Source organism: Protopterus annectens, chromosome 1.part0 (assembly GCF_019279795.1).
Source record: "Protopterus annectens isolate FY-2018-M chromosome 1.part0, PAN1.0, whole genome shotgun sequence".
NCBI classification, from domain to species: Eukaryota; Metazoa; Chordata; order Ceratodontiformes; family Protopteridae; genus Protopterus; species Protopterus annectens.
Window position 1 is genome coordinate 1110291608 of NC_056725.1, and position 23245 is coordinate 1110314852.

At 38.1% G+C, this 23245-nt stretch overlaps 1 protein-coding gene across 1 annotated transcript in view; it reads left to right on the top strand.

Annotated features, from left to right (window-relative positions):
• The window catches only part of MCHR2 (melanin concentrating hormone receptor 2), a 2243283-nt gene that overhangs the window by 2113985 nt on the left and 106053 nt on the right, over positions 1 to 23245 (top strand). The gene's annotated exons all lie outside the window — the stretch shown is intronic.

Sequence of the window (23245 nt, forward strand, 5' to 3'; positions counted from 1 at the left end):
AACAGCTGGGATCGAAGTTGAACTCATGGGATAAAGAATACACAAATTGCACCTTAATACAGTAACTGACATTGCCACAAGAGAACTAACTTTCCACCATGGAAATATGACATATGGTGAATTCTGAATAAATGGAGATATCCTTGAAAGAGACCTAAATGTGTGTGGTTGTATTTATGTTTTGGAATGCATCCCTTTGTGAAAGTAATTATTTCTATAAGTGAATATGGTTCAAATGGATGCAGCTGAATGTGAGGATTAATACAGGTTAGTTTATGTTGCATTCACACTTCACAAGATATAAGGGTGCTAAACAAATAGTTGGAATATGTGATAAGTCATGATGATTATAACAATAGTATTGTGACCATCATAAATATGCAAGTGAAATTTAAATTAATTATATTCATTGTCATGTCTAAGAAAGTGGAACATTAGGTGATACGTTATGATGATTATAACAATAGTATTCTGACCATCATAAATATGTAAGTGAAATTTATATTAATTATATTCATTGTCATGTCTAAGAAAATGGAACATTAGGTTGTGTTTATCTCTAAAACATTTAATCATATATGCTAAATAGCAAGGTTTCATTATGCAAGTCCTGCTGATGCATTGCTTGCAAGAAACAAGTTTAACATTATCAGTTTTCTTTACTGTTACAGTATTATTCCAAAAGCTGTGAAAAATGGGCTTCTTGCACCTTTTTAAACAGTATCTTGTAGCTGCATTCAGACTTTTAACAGGCTGTATTATTTATCTAAAGTCACTGCCATTACACCTCAAATTTCTCCTCTCAGTACTGTGTTGAGGAATGCTCACCATTGCCAGGCATTTTTGAACTACTAAGGTATCCTAACTACATTTTTTACTTTTGTTCTTGGGCAGTGAACCCTGTTTGCTCACTGTCAAGTGGAGAGCAAATGTACCATAAAATAAAAAAAAATGTAAATGTAAATACTGTGAATAACTGCATAGTGATCTCCAGACAGGATTTGAAAAATGTTTCATGGGCCTTATTTCTCTCAATTCACTTCAGTTATATCTTGTACCACATGATTTATTTATTTATTTATTTATTACAGTTTGATGACCAGAATAGCTCACTGGGGCTGGAAGAGCACATTTTCAGTGGAGGCCCAGGAAGAAAAGCTCCAAAGTAGTAGTCAATTCTATAAAAATGTTATACAAAGTTATAAGGTAATAAAACAGTGAAACATACACAGGATAATATACAGTTAGTTAAAGGTGAAAGACAATGACAATTCTACCACAGAAATTAGGTTTGTATAGTCAAAACATTATTTACAGAGTGTAGGTAACTTTATAGTAGTTATAGAGAGACAAGACATTTCTGATTCTAAGTAGAAATATACAGTACATATTTACAAAGTATAGGCAGACCAGAATGAAATCATGTAAATGATGTATAGAATAGAAAAAAAAATATATGGAATTATGGGGACAGGAGAGAGAGGTAAAGGATGATTTATAGTGGTGAAAGGAGTGAATATAGGAAGTGTATGTGGTATGGGGTAGAGAATTACAGTACTAGGGAGATGGCAATTGAGGGGTTATGTGGTAGGGGTAATTTGACATCTGTCAGGGGCATTTACTGATGGAAGTAGTCTCCCTGTTGCAGGGGGCTGCACTACATCACCAGGCATGTTTGAGCTACTTAAAGCAGCATAAACAAATTTTCACTTTTTTTCCTTAGGCAATGCATCCTGCATGCATGCTGTCAAACCAGAGGGTAAATGAAAAAGACATTAGAAGATGAAATCAGAGAAATTACAGAAAGGGAAGGAAATGCAGTGCATGTGTATATGTAGCAATGACCAGAGCAAGAAGTGCATTCAAGTGAACAATTCTTCCTTCTCACATCTCCTTGCAACATCAGACATGTACATTGTTGAACACATTATCTGAATTGTAGTTGACAAATTATGTTAAAGGATACAGACTGATACTAAAAAATAAATCAAATGATGTCACAAAATGTGATTAAATATGTAATCAGACAGTTATCTATAAAACATATCATGTCAGTGGATTCAAACCATGTATCAGATATTTTTTTAAAGATAAGATTGCTGCCCTTTTACCTTTTGCCACCAAGAAAGTTAACTGTCTAGTGTATTTTCTTCACTGAGTAGAATCCAGAGTGCTGACAGCCACACAATGGCACTTGGCTGGTTTGCAATACATATGCCAGCCCCAACTAAACTTTTCTCCCTTTCCTGAAGCTGGGAAAATCATTTTCATGCTTTCAAGTGGTGTATAAATTATACAAGAAAAAGACATATATAAAATAATTGTAGAGCAAATACTTTACATGTTTGAGTAAATGTGTTATGTAGCAACAGGAACCTGTATGGATTTGAATCCTCAAACTAGGAAATTGAAAGCAATCATTTCACATTATTTCCAATAGTTGCCACAAACAAAGACATATATTAGCAAGCGAATGAAGAGTTTAGATGTAATAATGTCAAGTGCAATAGAAGCAAGTTATAAAACTTGTCTTTTCTCATTTGACTTTGAATGTCTGAATGATTGGGATATCACCAAGAGTTAGCATAGGCATGCATTCTCATGATATTAACCAAGATTGCAGTCACTGCAGGTGAATCCAATTTTTTATATCTGGTACATCATTTCCTTACCTATGTTTTCATAACATCAACTCTATCTCTGTTTTATTGCCAAATGTTATCTTTAACAATGCTTGTAGTACTCCCTTTAATATGAACAATATTTCCTACTAAGGGCCAGTAACTGACAGCATTTGAATGTTAAGACTGTCAATCTCCTAAATCAGCAAATATACCTGCAGACTTTTTTAAACTCTCTTCTCCCTGACACACTCTTGATATGTGTATATCACAGATGGCAGACTGTGAAAGCTGATTGTTTCTGCAGTCAGAGTAATCAGAGTAATCCGCAAGCCATTAATAGGAAAAATTTCTCAATGATAATCCTTGCATTTCTAGGGAGTATGCATGTGATCATGTATGTCCTTACACCATGTTTATAATTCCTACACTTTGGACAGCTTTTGGTATTCAGGAATGCTAATAATTTTACACTTTATTTGCTTAATCACAGTGCTCAAAGGGCTGACTCTGTGCTATAAATAAAGGTACTTGTTTAGCTAATGCCCTTGTATCATACTGGGGAGAGTGTTTTGAAACACAGAGCTCACTACTGCTAGAAAACAAGACTTTGGGAGATTCATTGTATTGTCCGGGTATATTGCTATTTCTTAATGCTTTTAGTTTAACATTAAAAGGTGAAGTGCATTTACCACAAAAATCATTTGTATAACTTTAGATTTATTTACTTGTATCACTTCCTTTTGCAATAGCCATGTTTGCATTTCTACAACTGTGCTACTAAATGCTACATGACCAATTTATCATTTTATTTTGTATGAAATTGTTCATACTTATTTCAGATGAGCTGCATTGTAAGTGTGTAGGAAAGTCTGCCATTTTTATCTGAGTTAGCAAAAAAAGAAAAAAAGTGTTCTGTTATATTTCTACTGGACTGAACTCCACAGCATTTGATATGCTAGTTGTAACAGTGTGGTGTTACTTTTTTAATGCTATATTTATAATTGTTATTGTTAATGCAACTACGTATTATAAAACATTAGCCTGCTTTATCTCCATTACAGACGTGTTATAAGATCTGTGCTGATAATTGAGTTTTAAATATAATACTTTTTTGTTTGGGAGGTGTTGGTGGGAGCTTAGGGGTTAAATTGAGTGGGGGCTAACTTGTGTGCAGTTGTAAATTATAAACATGTAGAAATTGTTTGTGTGCATGTTGGTTTCATACAATCACACAGATCTGAGCTCACTACTATCCTGTCTGTTTATTATATAATGGTAAGCGCTTTTGCCAAGGTGGCTTCTTCAAATCTGTTTTTGGTTTGAAGAAGCCACCTTGGTGAAAGTGCATACCAGATATCTGTGAATAAAAGAACTGCTTTATACTAAGAAGTCGAGGTAGCAGCCTTTTACTTTGCATTAGATATACTGTTTATGCTCAGTCTACAAAGACATTTTGCATGTTCTTTACAACTATCTGCATGGTTGTGTTTTTGAGCTTTGTACTTTATACGATTATATCTTTTTATTTTTTGATCAACACACATTTTCCTGTGGTGCCAACTGTTACTTTGGTTATTTCTGTTTATTATATATTTAATTTTTGTGCCTATTTTCTGTTTCCTTTCATACAGGGATATGCCACCCAAGAAGACATATGTACTTCATAAACTAGTGATGCAGAAACATTATTATCCATGCTTTATTTCACCATGTTGATTTTCTGTTAGGGAGAGGTACAAATTACCAGCCTGCCTGAGATGATCGATGACCTATATGTTGTCAGAGGCCATGGGAGATCCTACTCCCAGATAAGACACTAGCAACTGATATGATAACCTCTGCCCAGCATAGGGCTACTACAACTGACTGGTGGCAGGCAGCTATGGGGATGGTGGTCTTGCTACCGAACCCCCCTAAATGAAACTAAGGAGCTCCTGTCCACATTCAGAAATCAAAATAGCTCATCAGATGTTTCTCCCAGAATCAGTGACATTGGTCGAGATGTGGATGACTGACCCAGAGCATACCTCTCAACTGTCCAGATTTTCACAAAATGTCCAGATTTTTGCCTCATATGTTTAGTCTGTTCCTCACAAAATTTGTGGTTTTCTGGCAAATTACTGAGGAAAGAAGTCAATAAATAGTGACACACATTTGGTATTCAGACTTCATATCTTTAAGAAACTGGACGCTAATACAAAACCTGTTATTCTAACAACTTTCCAAGTTCATAAGAGCAATATTTAAACTCTTTCCCTATTTTTGACGTCTTTGTCCACCTTTATTTTAGGCTTTGTCCAGATTTCTTGTGCTATGAAGTTGAGAGGTTTGACTCAGAGTTTCATAAGAAGACCTTTCAGGTATGCAAGAAGCAAGTGTCATTGCTATATCTTTATATGCATCTGTCTAAGATGTCCGATATTTATATATATATATATATATATATATATATGTATGTATATATATATATATATATATATATATATATATATATATATATATATATATATATATATATATATATATATATATATATATATATATACATACATATATATATATATATATATATATATATATATATATATATATATATATATATATGTATGGTTTACTATCACAATGCCGATGTGCACTTGCACGGCTATGAAGTATTCGAACAACAGATGTTCGAATACTTCATATTTCGGCAGGTGATGTGAGCGAACGTTACCATTGCGAATGGACTGTGCATTCGCAATTCTAACGTTCGCTCATGTGAGGGGATCGCGGTATAGTGTGGTTAGGGAAATACATCCCTTTCCTCACTGTAGTGCGATCTTGGAGTTGGAATATTAAGTTGGGGTGTGTGGGGGGCAAAGCCCCCCACAGGGGGGGGTGCAGGGGGGTGCAGCCCCCCTGCATAACTGTGTGTTTAGGCTAGGTAGGTAGGTTCTTACAGGATGGGTGGGAGTGCTGTGTATTGCCGTAAATGTCGCGAGTGACATTTTTGACAATACACAGCTGTTTTCGACTTTAAGTTAATTCGGAAATGTTCATTTCTGATGTATAAATTCGAAAATGCAGACATGTTTTATTCTGATTTTCGAATTTATGATAGTAAACCTATATATATATATATATATATATATATATATATATATATATATATATATATATATATATATATACATATATGTAGATATATATCTATGTGTGTGTGTGTGTGTGTGTGTGTGTGTGTGTGTGTCTAGAGATAGTAAGCCAGCTATAACTGTGAGTCAGACTACAGTCATACAAAAATAGTAGACTTTGCCATAGGTAACTGGGGGGGGGGGATCCAACTGTTCAATATTTTTTCTGTGATAACCTTTTTAATTTGTACTTGTGAAGGAGACTGTTCCCTTTTTCTTGTTTCATTTGCATTGTGGTACTTTGCAGACTTCTCTCATTTCCATTCATCTCATACAGGCACTTCTGGGTTGCAGGCTGCTAACCCACCTTCATATAGTAAATACACATTTGTTTATTGCTAATAATTAGATAAAGTAGATTCTAGTCTATATGACAGTATAGCTTGTGTAGCTTTAACAGCTGTTAAGAAGTTTAACATACATTTATTATAAAGAAAATATGTTATCAATTTTATTATCCATGTTTCTGTTTGATGTGCTTACTGTTTGTTATCATAGACAATCCTGAAAGTGTGACTGTGGAACTCCTACCATCTGATCTCGGAGCATTGGTAGCCTCTGATAATGATGGTGTTGATGAACGGGGCAGTCTGGGGGTGTGGATAGTCATTCTGACACTGTGGTTATGACTCTCCCATTGCCTGCCTATATTTTGGACACAATCAGTATGCCTACACCCAACCCAGGGCCCAGATACCTCGGATATAGGAAAGGTTGAGGTTGACACAGTTGATCAAGCTAGAGTGGTCACTCCTGGTCCAGAGCTGGTTGTCTCTCCTGGTAGCTATTCTGAGGGTGGGGTGCCACACAAGAGGGTTGATAGAGGTGTTCAGAGGAGGTCTGCTATCCACTCTTCTCCTGAAGCTGGTGTGTCGTTAGGTGCCACCAGATGTATGGGTAGGGCCATAGTGGAGATACAAACATGTTCCAGCTGGTCCTCAAAAGAGTGTGACTACTAAATGTCATGCATTCTGACATGAGTAACTCTCTGAACTATGTGGGCAACTCTGTGGACAGGATTAGTGACACACCGGGTCAGGCAGTTTCTGTGATGGGGGATGTGCATCCAAGTAGCCAGAGAGCTGCTCCATCTTTTGATATTAGCAGATGTTGACTTTCAAGATCCTGCTTCCACAGTAATACTACATCCACTGCTCCATCAGTGATTTCAGTGTACACTCTCAGACATGGTATGTCATGGAATTGTAGTTCTGGGTGAAGTCCTGATGAGAGCTCATCCAGCAGACATTGCTCACATTCATATAGTACCCCAACTTCTAGCTAGGGCCTTGGAAGTAGCAGTGCATCTCATGGCTGAGGTGGTTATTGTGGTCAGGGGCAATGACCCTGAACTGACTAGTCTATCAAACAAAGCTCATACCTGTCCAAGTTGCCATGCTGTAGTGATTTTTGCAGTGTTTGATTGTGCTCATGCAGACACACACACACACACACACACACACACACACACACACACACACACACACTCACACACACACACACACACACACACACACACACACACACACACACACACACACACACACACACACACAAAATAATTCACTTGCCCATAACACTTGACACACATTTGAACTATCCAAACAGTTCTATTGACTGCTACACATCTGTTGTTACTGGCCCTGAACACTGTGTCATCTGAGAGATGTATTTGTTTCTTACTTACAAACACTCACTTCTTTTGTGTCAACTTTGTCCTTCTCCCCCACCCTGTGCAGATGATGACAATGACTATGTCCTGTCCTTTTCACATGTCTTTGCCACTTAGGGTTACATATAAGTCTGATGCACACAGTAGAAAGCTGATGCTTGCTTATTTACAAGACTGGATTTATCAATATGTACTGCAGAGCTAAAGCTGTTGACTTCTTGTTCCTACTCATTTGTGAATGGATTACTGTTATATTGTTTTACAGCATCATATTTCGTTTAGTATTGTCATTACAGCATTGGAAGCTTTAGGTGCTTCAGTCTTGCTTCTTGGTATAGTTGTACAAATGAGGGTATAGTTGACCTGCTCCATGTTCTATGCTCAGTGGTCAGTTGAAATGCTTGCTGCACACTATTTGTTCTAATACATAACTGTATGCTGCATACATCTTATAGAGGAGATATTACGGACATAACTGTACACATCGGACAAAAGTATCTTCTTAGAGGCCTATAAATGTTTTCCATATTAGAGTAATCAGCTATATAACTTATCTTTTTCTTTACAGGTTCCACACTTACCTTGTCATTACTACAGGTAACAATTGTGTCCTTGGGGGCTGTCCCTGTCTGATGCTATCAGAAGACAAATTACATGGTTATGTAAAGTTTGTGGTGTTTGGCAGGCATTAGTTTTCCTATGTGTACACGAGTGGGATCTTAGACTTTGATCTAGGTAGTGATCGTGTGCGCTATCCTTTGCCTCTTAGACAGAGCCAGGGCATAATGTGCAAGTTCTTCCTCTGGCACCATCTGCAGCTGCTGGTTCTCCCTCAGACTTCTCATCTGTTCCTGCTACTACTGTCCCCTGCTTATAGCAAAGTGCCAAGTGTATGAAATGTACATGTTTTTATGTTGCCAAAATGAACTGCCTTACAGGGTTAGGTTACAAGCACATATAAGGGATATTAAACATGAAGTTCTCACTAATGCCCTGTACAAGCATATCATCACAGCATGAATCCAGATCATATTTTTCACTTTATGGTTCTACAAGTAATAGATCCCAGTATGAGAAGAGGGATCTTAAATGTTTAACTGAACTTGAAGAAACTAAATGGATTGCTGACTTGAGGGCAGATAAAACACCAGGACTTAATGAAGTGCTACCTATGAAACCCATTCTGGGAAGGCATTGGGTTAGATGTTGTCACTGATTGGGCACACCTCTCTTTTTGCCTATGTGATTAATAGAAGTGAAATCTGCATAGGAAATTATGTCAGTGATGATGTAACTTCCATAGGAAATGATGTTAGTGATGATGCATTTTGAATTTTATTAGATGATTTTAATATTTAACTGAGCATTAGATTTGTGAATGCAGATCTGAAGAAGGTGAAAAGCCAAAAGTGCTCATCTCTTTTTGTTTTTAGTGCGCTGGAGTTTTAATAAATACATCTTGTCATGGTATCATCTTCTGCTTTCTTATATTTCTAGTTTTAATGTGGGCCTGATTGTATCTTTACTCAGTGAAAATGTATGGATTTATCATGGGTGTCTTAAGCCAGGGCTCCAGTGCATAACCTGCATCCCCCACTAGATGCCTTTGAGGAAATTCTCCCCTAGCAAACCTGGTGTACAGCTCACAAGTGTGCCATATGTGTGAGTCATAGAAACTGCCTAGGTTACCTCCAGAGATACTGTAGATTCCCCTTGGGCATTACAAACAACCTGACAGTTTATAGAGTGGAAACCTTTTCTGATGATGTACCTCCTTCTCTGTTCTTTAGGTGGGGATTTTATTTCTATGTGTGTGCAATCTATGGTCTCTAAAATTTCAGAGAAGTGTTCTATTGCATTAAATTCCTGCATGGTTCTTACTCTCTCCTATAGTGTTCATGGGGAAACAGATATGCTCCCATGTATGTAGTAGCACTGCAATTAAAAAACTGATGTAATATTCTAGAGGCTGATGTCTGTAACACCCCTAATATACTCCCTGTAGGTGTCTGAAAAGTACCAGTAGTTAGTATACATAATGCTAAATGTACATTTGTTCCCACTGGGATGGGTTCTCCATGATTTCCCTGGAACTGAGATGGGGTGGCAGAGGTTGCATATTTCCTCCAATGTTTCTCTGTTCACCTTGTATCTCCCAACAATTTCTGTTTCATGCAGTCCATGTTAAGTCAAACAAGGTCTAAACACCCTCCAACTCCATCATCATCACTGCCAACTCCCTGCATCTTACAAACTACATACATATAACAGTGGCATGGGAGGGTACAACAGCACTCACTTCCAGTGAGTGACTGCCAGAGGCCATGGGCGGTCATCCTGCCTATACCCCACCACATCTGACTGGGAGGCAGGTTCTGACCAGGTGGAACTGCTGTAGGAAATTTCTGTGGCCAGTGAACTTGCACTGTTACAGACATGATAGATGCTGTTGAAAAGGAAAACATAAATTGGAGTAAAATAAAGCAAAAACACATAAAGAATTAAGGACAGCAACCAAGAGGGATAGGAGAAGAAAGACAACACAATTGTGTATGTCATGTATGACCTAACAAAGCAGAGCACATATGTCTATCAAATAAACAGCAAGTATGTTAGAATGACATTTCAGAAACTCCTGACTACCTGCATTATAACTTGGCCCTATGATAGAAAATTTATGTATATGATCAGTGTCACTGCTTCCATTACCTTGGGTGTAAGTGCAGGTGTGTATGATGAGATGTGGGCAAGGTAGGAGGTAGTCATGTGTATAAAAAGCTTCAGCCCCTATGTGGGTTGCAGTGTATATTGACCCCCTACAACCAGCATTCTGGAAAGCAGTACCCACCAACACACATAAGGCAAGATATCAATGCAAACATGTGTACGCATTGGGAAAGCATTGCAAACAAAGTCTTCTGCAAGATTAAAGAATATGAAGTTATTCATAGGATACTATTCAACAATCAAATGAGACCTCAGCATTCCAACAATGTAAAGTGCAATCCAATGCATTCAATTTATACTACATTACCAGCATTCAGAACTGAAAGCTTGGCATTGAATTTATAGTCAGAAATTAAGGCCCTTATTGCTTACAGCTATGTATGTGGTTTAAATTCTAGGAATCTGCTTGCTACAAATTTAGCAAGCAGTTTGCTACAGTTTAAGATATAGAGATATAATACTGTTTTTCGAAGGTGTGGTCCACAAGTGAGAGAGAACCTTTTTTCTTGCTCTCAGTTTGAAACTGAGGGAGGTACCAGACTGGGGTGTCAGAATTGCTGGGTAAAGCTCCATCCATGGCATGGGTTACAGTTAATGGTTGCACATTACTTCATTCTCCCAGTCCAGTGAGGATTGTGTCTGTGACCCTCCAGTAGATGCCATTTCTGTGGATGGGGTCATGCGTGGTCTACACATACATCTCCTGCGGGTACCCAGTACCTTCCAGCAGATCCCCTCAGGATACTGTAACACCTGCTGGGGCTCTACATACCTCAAGTAAAGTGAAGTCTGGCATGACAGTGAGCTCTATGGGCTAAGGAGACTGAAGATTTTAGCATAAAATAAAATATATTGGCATCTTTGGTACCAAGTTAGACTTGATGAGTAGTAAATGTTTTCATGGTTTGTCTTCTATAACTTCATATTTTAGCTGCAGTCAACATTTCTGAATTTAGCATCTCTCAACAAAAAATATATACATTTCTGAGTCATTTTGCCATATTGTTTACCCTCATTAGCATTCACTGTTGTTGCTCATTACTATATCATTATACCATTATTTGCAATATGCAGGCCAAGGAATGTCTCAGGACTCTGCAGTCAAAAAGTGCGTCTCTGAATCATCGCCCCCACCCTAAATGCTCATTAGCAAATTCATACACCGCAGTGCAAGAACTGTTTCTGAATTCCAGGTATTATTTTTGTGTGTGATACTCCTTAAAAGCATGAATCAGTGTGAGTATGAGCAGCAGTAGGTAGTACTCCTAAAGAGTATGAATGTGTGAGTATGAACAGCAGTAATGTGTTTCAGATGCATATTCATATGAACCATCTTCTTACCTGAGCCACTGCTGAAGTATGCATGTGAAGGGAAGAAAAAGGAAGACACACACACATTTGTTGGGTTTTATGCATAGGTGCAGGTAGCAAACTAACTAGAATATTTCCCTCTGTAAGATATAAATCATTGTCTTTTACTTCACAGATGAGATCATTGTATCTTTCTCTTGTCTATTTACTTATATTTCCTACACATCAGTAAATGTTGCATGTACTACTATTTACTTTCATATTAGAAAGGAGATAAACTTCACTAAACCATTAGACTGAAAAATAATTTTTGTATCACTTACTCATCTTTTAGACACAGTCTTTGCTTTTGAACAACTGATCATTTGCATCTTCTTCTTCTTCTTTCGGCTTTTCCTGGTTAGGAGTCGCCACAGCGGATCACCTGTCTGCTCATGATTGGCAGTGGAGTTTTACAGTATTGAGTTGCCAGTCCAGTGCCCAACCTTCTACAGAAGGCACACACATGCACACACTCATGCCTAGGGCCAATTTAGAGTGTCCAATCCACCTACAACATGTCTTTGGAATGTGGGAGGAAACCAGAGCACCCAGAGGGGGCCCACGAGACCACAGGGAGGACATGCAGACTCTGCACAGAAGGCGAACCGGAGAACCTCTTGCTGTGAGGCAGCAATGCTAACCGCTGCACCGCCGTGGCCACCCAACTGATCATTTGCATCTAGTCTGCATAAATGACATTATCCATTCTGAGCTTCAGACTATGTGCCTTGTTCAACATATTGTCATTTGGTGCCCTGTAGCTTGGTAAGCATATTTCTTTGGGGGATACAGGTTACCCAGCATATACTGTCTTGCATTTTTGACAGTCCTCAAAGGAAATTCTGTTTCCAACAGAAAGACATGCAAATCGGAACTGTGTTGGCAATCATGTCCTTGCCAGGTCAACGGCTCCACATAAATCTGTTTATAGATCCTGTATAAGTATCTGTAGGTCCTGTATATGGCAGACAAGATCTGAACTGAGTAAACCTTGGAAGACACATGTTGAATGTGTTTTATCTTACAAGAAAAGCATTTTATTTATTCAGTATAAAAATCTTATCTGCCACCACATTTTTCATTTTTGTAAAAGAAAAATAAACAAAATAAATTTAAAATATAAATTAATTATGACATCATAAACAATCATCTCAGTCAAGACTATCCAGTAATATGCATAAAATATTTACACATCTGCCAAATAAATCAAATTAATCAAATCTCTTAGTAACTATAAATGTAAAAGCAAACTGCAATAAAGAGCACCAGTGTAAGGTCCATATTTAAATAATTAATTATTAAATATCATAAGTTTTGCATCTGATGCCAAAAGAAAATGTCCACACACAGCTTCTTGGTAATATTTAGGATGCCAGTATACTAAAAAACAAATCTTCCTCTCTCGACTTAATTGCTCCAAGTCTTTTGGGTTTCTGATACCATGACGGGAATGGACCCCATTTCTATGTCAAGGTATAATCAAAGTTCATGAAATTACTAATGTTTCAATTTTTGATGTTAGCCAAAAGTGATCTTTGCAGTTGCTGCAATGTGCTCATTCATATGGAGTTACATGTATTGGCAGCATTTCTAAGTACAGCTGTAGACTCTTTTTTTATTAGACTCATTGCTCCTGCTACTACTAGTTTTGGAAGTCTCCGGGTATCTTTCTTCCACATTGCTCCAATTTCTGCATGCAAATTCTCATATTTTATGACTTTATGTCTCTTTGCACATGAGAAACTGTTATCACTAGATATAGTAATTTCAATGATCAATGCTACTTTTGTCTTTTTTCATGGACTACTATAGCTAGTTTTCTCGTATCTAGTTTTTGAACTGTTGGTAATGGGTGATACCATTTGATGTACACTTTCAACATTCTCTACAATATTTTGTGGTTCTTGTTTCCAATACTTCTCAGCTACTTCTATATTACAGTGCTTACACAATCCCCAGTGCAGCAGTCTTGCCAAATTATTGTAACTTTCAGTGTACAGGCCCATTGCCATGGGTGTATTACTCCCAGAAACAATATGTGTGACAGTTCCAATTCTTTTGTACAGAACGTACATTTGTCTGTTTCTCCCACATGTTCAATAGATTTTATAAACCAGTGCGTATTTAGTCCACTATCTTGACCGTTATTATTAATTTTTCATCTTTTTGTTTCCACTTGCTTCTCATTGACCATTCCAGTGTCAAATCCTAATTAACACGAGGTTGTTAATGGAGATCTCTATACTTGCCATTATATTTATGGCTTTTCCACATTTATTTCCTTCTTATCTTATCCTTCTCCTTATATCCTTTCTTTTGACTTTTGGTACATTCAGTTGTTATCTGATTTTTGTCTACTGTTGGTTTGATTTTCATTTCCACTTGACACCAGAATGCTTCTGCTAAGCTAAGTAGATATTTCACTTTAGACTTCTTCTCCTCATGTTTTAAAACTTTCACTGTGTTAAAATCTAATGAGGTCAGCAGATATGGATACAGTCCTTTGACTGGAGATCTACACATGTGACCAGTTTTGAGGAGGTCCATACCTACTATAGAGCAAGGAATATATAATTTTGGTATACACTAATTTGTATATAGTATTTGATAAGCATGAGACATTTTTTTGTTTTGCTGTCCAAATGATCCAGTGTCATTTGGGACCAAAAAGTCACACAAAAACTGTAAGTTACCACAGGAAGAGCAAACTGGTTTATACTTGGACTTTATTCCTAGATATGAAGCCTATTTTCAATATTAGTTTTATTCTTCAGAAGTATTTCTTACTAAGCTCTACTCATATTTGTTCATGTTTTATTGCCATTCCTTCATAAATTACCACATATTTATCTACCTGCTACCTGCTAGTCAAGTTCCTTTGTATCTCATTCTTATTTGAGATTTAGATTTTTCTTGGGACTGCAACTTTCTTGCTTTTAACATTGCTGGCAAAATTATATTCTTATATCATCAAAGAAAGTTTTAACCACCTGCATCTGTACTTTTGACTCCTTATCAGATGACCTATACAGCAATAAGTTATCCACAAAAAGTAGATGATAAGTTGTTGAAACAAGGTTATTCACAGAGAGTCAAATTATAACCATGACATACTCTGGTAAGTAAATACATATTCCCCTTTGAATTTTTATCCCTCAAATAATAATTTTCCCTCTGTCATGACTTAGCTGCAAAGCGGTTTGCCACTATTTCATGATCACTGTAATGTAATTGACAAATGTAGGGTATATCCTATACACCTGTAAGCACTCCTTTATCTATGAAATTGTGATGCTGTCAAATGCTTTTAATGTAATCTCTCCATGCTGTCTTAGATTCATCCCCATTTTATAATTTTATATTATGACTTTATTTAACAACAAATGATCCTTTGTTCCATATGACTTTCTTTTGTTACCCTTTTGTTCTATCTCCATAATTGAGGGTTGTTTTTCTAACTTACTGCAAACTCTGTCTGTATCAATTACAGTATATAGTTTGTATGTCACTGGAAGACAAGTTATTGGTCTATAGTTTTAGGATGGGTTAGAGGTTCACTCTTAAGGAGGGAGTATCCCCTTTCTATTCTTAACCAGGTTGGTGTTTGTTTTGGATGTGCATATAGTAATTCCTAATCAGAGCTAAGTCTTTATGTAAAGATGTTAATACTTTTAGCCAGATGTTAAGGACTATATCTAGGCCTGGGGTTTTCCAGTTAGGAGCTTTTCTTAAATTTTGTTTCAGTTTCTGTGGCCATTACTTTATCCCATTTCTTATCTTGTACATTCGAACTCCTTGCGGTTTCTTTTATTTATTTTTTCCTGTCCATTCACTATCCTTGTTATGCTCCACAGGGTCTTCATAAATATTTCTCCAAAATACGTCTATTTCTTTTCTCTTCTGCTTTTTTATTTGGGTGGGGGATGGTATTTCTGTTCCTTTCGCTTTGTTTCCCAGTTCTCTATAAAACATTTTTGGCATCATCAATGAATTGTTTATTTTGACATTTTCCTTTATAGTTTTCAGCATATCTTTTTTCCACTTGTGCTGATATCCTTGGTTTATTATTTGCAATAGTGCATGATAAATCCTGGACTGTTTTGATACTGTGCATTGTTTTTAACATGACTACTTTTCTAAGTATTGTTGTTGATCTGTCCCCTCTTGTATATTCTTCTAACAGTGAAACTTTTGTTTTAGTTATTTTATAATTTTTTTTATTCAATGCTTCCATGATGGCATTTTCTTTCTTCCCTTCCCTCATTGCCATATATTTTTTGGTAAGACTTTATCTGTTATTAATTTAGCTGCACAATAATATCTCATTTACATCTGTTATATCACACAAATTTCTGTTAATATTCTTGATTATTGTGTTTATTTTATCAGGCATCTAACATTTTGGGTCTTATTTACTTAATGTAATTTATTTCTTTCATCACTCTTAATATGTCTATTCATCTCTATTAAATAAAGCAACTCTTTCATTAAATTATTTTCTTCATAACTCTGAGCACATTATTTGCCCTGTGCTCCCTGCAGACATTCTAGAGAAAATCCTAGAACATCTTCCTGTGACATATTCTTTTCAGCAGCATCCTGTGTCATACTTTGCTCTTTCACATGGTAACTCATTGGTCCATCACTCCACAACATTGCCTGTGTCAGAGTTGCCAGTGTTTCCTGCTCCTTCCCTTGCTGTGCAGCTCCAGCTGATCGTTTGTAATGATTTCTTTCTTAAGGCTCCAGAGCATCATAATGTGGTAAGTCATCAGATACCTCCCATTCCACCTGTTTCTCCTTAGTTTGGGACTCATTCTCTCATCATGCTATGACTTTACCTGTATTGGATTTGCTACACTAAATCCTTACACTAAATCCTTCACTTTGCAGGTGCTCCATAACTTAGTTTCTATTCTTTAACGTGTCCATTACTAATCCTCTTTTCTTCTTCACCCCTTTTTTATTGTGAAATTTTCTACATCCAGATGCCTTTGTCTCTATTTATCTTCAAATATCTTTGGTGCTGACATTTTGTATTGATTGGTTTTGCTTTTTCCTTTTCATAAAGATTGCATCATGTCATATCTCTTTTTCTTTCCTGTGTACATATTTCTTCTTCAGATGTCCCCCATTTTACCTGTTTCTCCTTAATTTGGGGACTCATTATATTGTACTGCGACATTACCTGTGTTAGATTTGCTTCCAACCCTCTTACATATCCTTACAAATCTAAGCTCTACACTAAAATCCAAACTAGTCTCCTGTTACAACAAAGTAGGTAAATTTGTTACAAGTACCGCACACTGAACTCACCACTGCCTAGCTTTAAAGTAGATAAACTGGCTAGAGCTTAACAACTACACACAATCTCTCAGTTAGTTATGGCATACAAACTTTATATATTACCCTGAAAATGCCCTGCATTAAAAAAAACATATTACTCTACACCCCCACAAGGGACTTCTGTTCCAGAGATAAATTTCTACTAAGCTCTACTAAAGCAAATAGTTCACTGGGAGACTCATTATACTCCTGTTACATCTTCAAACTCTTCTCACCATCCATACACAAGTAAAAATAATAAACAAACTCCCAAACTATAAAATCCAGCTCAAACAGTAACTTACCCAGTCCTTGTCATGCTCATGTTCATCACCAGGATGAGACCTCTAGTGAAAACAATAACTTCTTATTGCTTATCACTAACTTTTTGTCCTCCCCTACTTGAATCATTACACCCCTTAAGAACTTTCCCTCCTGCACTTGAATCAATATACCTATTTTCACCCCCCCTTTTAAAAACAACACTTCTTATCTTTCTCCTTTTTCTACTTGCCCCCATCTACCATTCTATCCCTCTCATGCATTGTCTGTATACCTAAGTTATAACCTTCTAGATACATCAATTTGGAACAGACAGCCTAAATAGAAATAATCATGTACCCTACTCTTTCAGTTATATGCTATTACCACTGTCCTCCTATGCACTAATATTTACCCTCCTCCATAATTTTATAACTTACTTCATTATATCTCTTGAACTTTTTAGAAACCTATACAGTACTAACATCACCCTTCCTGCATAACTGTATAACTTACTTCATTACATATCTTGAATTCTTTTCAAACCCCTTTTACTAAAATGTAAGAACCCTAAACTTGTTTACAGTAATGTTTTCCCATCTGCAGTATCAATCCATTTGCTGCTGCAAGACTTTGCATCTCGAACAACTGTATACACTTATAATTGTTGATGTAAATATTTACTGTATATTCCTGTCTTGTAATTATGTTTCTTATTTAGTGAGAAGTGTAACTGTTGTTTTTCTGAGAACTGTTTGAAATTCACTTGCTAGTATAAATGTAATATGATGGAGCTGTTCTCCCTAGGCATCCAGTGAACAGGGGCTCTCCCCAGCTAGATTTTCCCAGTCAACAAAGAAAAATAAATCCATAAATGCATTCTGCACTAAAGCCTTCACTTCACATAATTTTGTTTAAATTTAACTTCTATCTTACTAATCCTCTGTTCTATGGTTCTCTTTGAGTTCTTATTTTTGTATTGCGAAATCTTCCATATCTGAGTGTTTTTGTCTCTATCTTCAAATATCTTTGGAACTGCTTTTTTGTATAGCTTAGTTTGGATTTCGCCTTAGCATAAACATTGCATCATATCCAATCTCCTTTTCTTTCAAATGTCCATGTTTCTTTTTTATACCTTTCAAAAATCTCTGAGTTTTGTTCTTTGTATTTTTGCACTTCCTCTGTTGCTTCTTTTCCATATGGTCCAAAGTTTCTTTGTTTATGTGATGTTTTTCATGTATCTGTTGTATTAATCAATGCAAATTTACATTTGAAAGTTTTGACAGTTTTTCTTGTGCAAATAATTCTCTGTTCTCTTATTCTTCTATTAATCATTCTGAATATCTTACATCTGGACATTCTAGGCTTCTTGCATAAAAGTAACAATACATAATTCTTCCTTATCTTCAGTAGCCCACTCTGTTTCCGGCTCTTATTTGGCCCACCAGTTTTTGTTTTGCTTTGTTTTTGTGCACTACTATTTCCTTCTACACCAGGGGGAGCCATCCTCCCCCGATACTGGCCTAACTCCATTGAATGTTCATAGGTAGGTACTAGGTTATTGACCCAAGGGCCTAAATAAGCCTAGCCAACAAGGATCCCTGGCTTACGTCACCTAAGAAAGTTAATTTCCTGTGGCCCTGTTGAGCAGAGCCACAGAAGTGATCCCCGGGGTGTATTTCCTATTTCCTATCCACTCATCAAGATTATTCTTGAAGAGTGCTAATGAGGAACTTTGCTTGACATAGATGATTAGTTTGTTCCAGAGTATTGGAAGTCTCTGGGACAGGAATCTATCCCTCCAGCATGTTCTGTTTATTGTGGTGACAAGGTTTAGGTCCCTAGAGAGTGTAGCTCAGAGGGATTGGGATTTCTTTAGGTGTAGTATGCCCAACAGCTCTGGGTTTAACATAGCTTTGAATGTTAGGTAGAGATCTCCTCGGAGTAGGCAATATGCTACAGAGAAAAGCTGGAGTTTTTTGAGATGGTCATTGTAGGGCATCTGAGGCCAGTAATCCTCTTTGTGAGGTACGTCTGTGGCCTTTCCAGCTGCTGCAGATGTCTTGTGAGGTACATTCCAAAAGGGGCATTGTACTCTATAATGGGTCTAATGAGTGCTGAGTAGAGGGGAACAATTACCTCTGTTTTCCTGGATGAGAACCCTTTTGTGATGAGGTATGCCACACAGAAGGATTTCCTGACTACTGTGGGGATGTGATTATCAAAGGAGAGACTACTGTCCACCTGGGTCCCAAGGTCTCTTATCACACATCCAGCATTAAGTAGACTGCCATTTATGTAGTAGTTCATGGGTACAGAGTTTTTACCAAAGTGGATGACAATGCACTTTTTGGCATTGAGCTTGAGGCCATGCCTCTGACACCAGGCATCTGTCTCAGTGAGGCCCTTCTGTAGGATGTCCACATCATCTGGATGCTCAACTATGGCTCCTAGTTTGCAGTCATCTGCAAATTTAGTTAGCCAGAGGTCTTATGTGTTAGCCTGTACTTCAGAGAAGCAGATACCAAACAAGAGAGGTCACAGGAGTGAACCCTGTGGTACTGCACTTGTCACTGGTTTGAAGTCAGATCTGGAGTCTGCAACCTTTACAGTGTGGGTTCTGTCAGTGAGCCACTTGGCAACCCATCTTGTGACATAGGGATTTATACCTAGTTTCTTGAGTTTAGCTATAATTCCAGAATGGGGGATGATGTTGAAAACCTTGGCGAGGTCAAGATAGGCTGTGTGAACCACCTTACCCTCATCTACGGCTTTGGTGACTGCCTCAAAGAAGTCGATCAGGTTCAGAAGGCATGATCTACTTTTCACAAACCCAAACTGGGTGGGGTCCAGAGTTTGGAGGTTACCAATGTCTTTGTTTATGAGTTCCATTATAATACGTTCCATGGCCTTGCAGTCCAGGCTTGTCAGACTAATAGGGCGATAGTTCCCAGGATCAGTGGTGACTCCCCCTTTGTGGAGTGGGATAACTGTTTCTCTGCATCATTCAGTGGGCACAAAGCCTGATGTGAGACTATGCTTGACCATGGTGCTTAGGTGGGGAGCCAGTTCATTCTGAAGTTCAAGTAAAACACAGCCTGGGATCTTGTCCAGTCCCATGGATGCTGTGTTTTTGGTTTTAGAGAGTGCAGCTTTTACCTGCATAGATGTGATTACAGGGACTCTGCATTCTTCCTGTATAGATATGGGCCATTTAGGGAGTGAGCAGGGTGGTAAAGTTAGCACTGAACCTATCTGCCAGGATATTGGCAATATCAGTTGGTTCTGTAATTTTCATGCCATTGTGCTGTAACTCAGAGCAGGTCTGAGAGTTGCCGTTGAGATTCTTGACATAGCTATAGAATGCTTTGTTGTTGCCATTAGAATCAGTGGTGATTTTGTTTTCATAGCTTACTTTGGAGGATCTTATAAGGGGTCACAGATTCTTACTGAGGCTGATCAGGGAGCTCCTTCACTCATGGGATTTTACTTTTTTTTGCAACAGTTCCTTTCTTCTATTGTACAGTTTGTTTATGGCAGGGGACCACCAGATTGGCTTCCTTTTTTTGGAGGATAGTGTCTTAGTTCTGTTTGGGATAGCATGATCCATGTACTTGTGTAAGTGCTTATAGAGTGCATTTGTGTAGGATTCAGCAGTCATAACTGTATTGTCCATCCGCATGGGTGTCATGAAGTTTTCCACTTCTGTCTAAAGAAGCATGAAGTTGGCTTTGGAGAAATCTTTTACCATGGTTTACTTAATGGTGGGTGGGGGTGGGATGTGGATATCTAGGGTGATTAGCTTATGGTCGGATCTGATCAAGAAGGAGTTGACTTCAGATGTGGAACACTGGTCACTCATGTTGGTAATGACTAGGTCTAGGATATTGTTTCCCCTGGTGGGGGTGTGGATATGTTGATCCAGGGCATTGGAATTTATGAATTCCAGAAAGCGTTGAGCGAAGGAGTTGGTACATGAGTAGTTTTCCCAATTAATGGTGGGGTAGTTGAAATCTCCCATTATTAAGGTGTTTGGTTGAACCCTAATATTTTCCAATATATCAAGAAAAGAGTAGTGGGAATGCTGGGGCATGGTGGGGGATCTGTAGCAAGCTACAATTTGGATTGCAGTTTTGCCCAGAGTTAGTTGTACTTGGATAACCTTGGATGCATTATGCTGCACAACTATCCTGGAGGTGTAGATTTCCTTAATGAATATGGACACACCTCCACCTTTGGTGTTCTGGTCCAGGTTAGATGGCCGAAAAGTGTGGTATGGGTTATAACCTGGTAATGCAGGGTGGGGTGCTCTCTAGACCCTTGGTCCAGGTCTCAGTCACTGCACAGATATCGATGTTCTCCATTTTAAGGAGTGCCTCGAGTGAGTGCATTTTGAGATTTAGACTTCTAGCATTGAGTAGTATTGCCCTCAGTTTTTGCTTGCCTGTTCCTGTTATGGTGGTGAATTTGTCATTTGAGCCTTGCCTATAAAAGGCACTATAGGGCCGGCAAGACCCTTAGCCAGTATCCGGAATCCCAGGGGCGACAGGTGCAGACCATCTCTGGCAAAACATTGTGGTTTGTTGACCATGTCATCCCAGGCAGATAGATACTGGATCCCCTTAGAATGACACCAGAAGCTTAGCCAATTGTTGATGTCAATCATTTTGTTCTTGTACTGCGGTATCATTCTGGGTGATGGCAGGATGCTACTCAGGGCTAAGGTCATACCTGCCTGGGCTACAAGATCAGAGAGCTCTTCCATGTCTCTGTTCATGCAGTCCAGGGAGGTACATCTCAGGTCGTTCACATCAACATGGACAATGACAGAGTCATATTTGTACTTGTTTTGGAGTGACCTGAGTGTGTGGGTTATGTGGTGGATCCTGACACCCGACAGGCAGCTGACAGTAACCTTCTCCTTGTTTAGCCTGGTGAGTGGGGCATCAGTGTGCCTGACTATAGAGTCACCTATGATTATTGTGTTGGGTACGTTATTTTGCCTTATGGGCTGCGGTTTATTGGCACACTGAGTCTGTGGGCTATGTGTGATTTGGGTTGTTTTTGAGGCTGCTTGTGTTTCTGCTTTGGAGGTCTCTGTTGCTTGAGCAGATTATTATTGAGAGTCTCCACAAATGTTTTTGTGTTTCTATGTGTGGATATTGGTGGTGTAGGTTTAGTGGGACTATGTGATGAGTGGGATGTGGTGCAAGTGTTTACCTTATCCTCTTGACTGTCCAGTTCAGTCTTGGTTGGAGAGAGCTTTACCTCCAGTTTGCCTAGTTTGCCTAGATAAGTGCATCTCTCACAGGTTGTGGTGTTGGGTGGTAGGAGGAGAGGGTTGTTTGTGTACATGAGACAATTGCTACATTGCCCCAAGATGCCCAGATTCATCAGATAGACAGGAGAGAACACTGGGAGCTGACCCTTGGGCATGCCTGAATAAAAACTACTTTCCTCTAGACAAGTGAGGAAAGTGAGTATAACAGCTGTTTTGCTCTAAGCAAGTGAGGAAAGTAAGTACAACTGTATTCCTCTACGTAAAGAAAAAGGTTGAGTGCTGTAGTAATTTGTAGCTTATTTAGTGCTAACAATAAGTTCTGAACAAGTGCTGAGCACAAATAAGCAAATTCAAGTGCTAAAACCAAGAATCTGTACCTGGATATTGTGGTAGATAGGCTACCTAGTGCTTACCACTCCCACTGATACGCTAGAAGCCTTCCCTCCAACACAGAAAGGCTTGGGGGGCTTGGAAGCTTACAAGCAGTCCTGGATACAGCAAATCTGTATGTGGACTACACTAGTTACAGGAAGGGTGGGAAACAAGCACAAACATATGCTTTTAAACCAGAAGGTTAAAAGAGATGGAAAAAACTGCCCAAATGGCCAATAAGCTACAATTTCTGGGTCAGAAACCATTCCTCATGTGGTAGATAAGCTACCTAGTGCTTACCACTCTCAATGATAGGCTAGAAGGCTTCCCTCCAACACAGAAAGGCTTTGGGGGTGCTCAGAAGCTTACAAATAGTACTGGATACATCAAATCTGTATCTGGACTATATTAGTACAGGAAAGGCAGGAAACAAGCTTAGAATTGTTTTCTTTTTTTT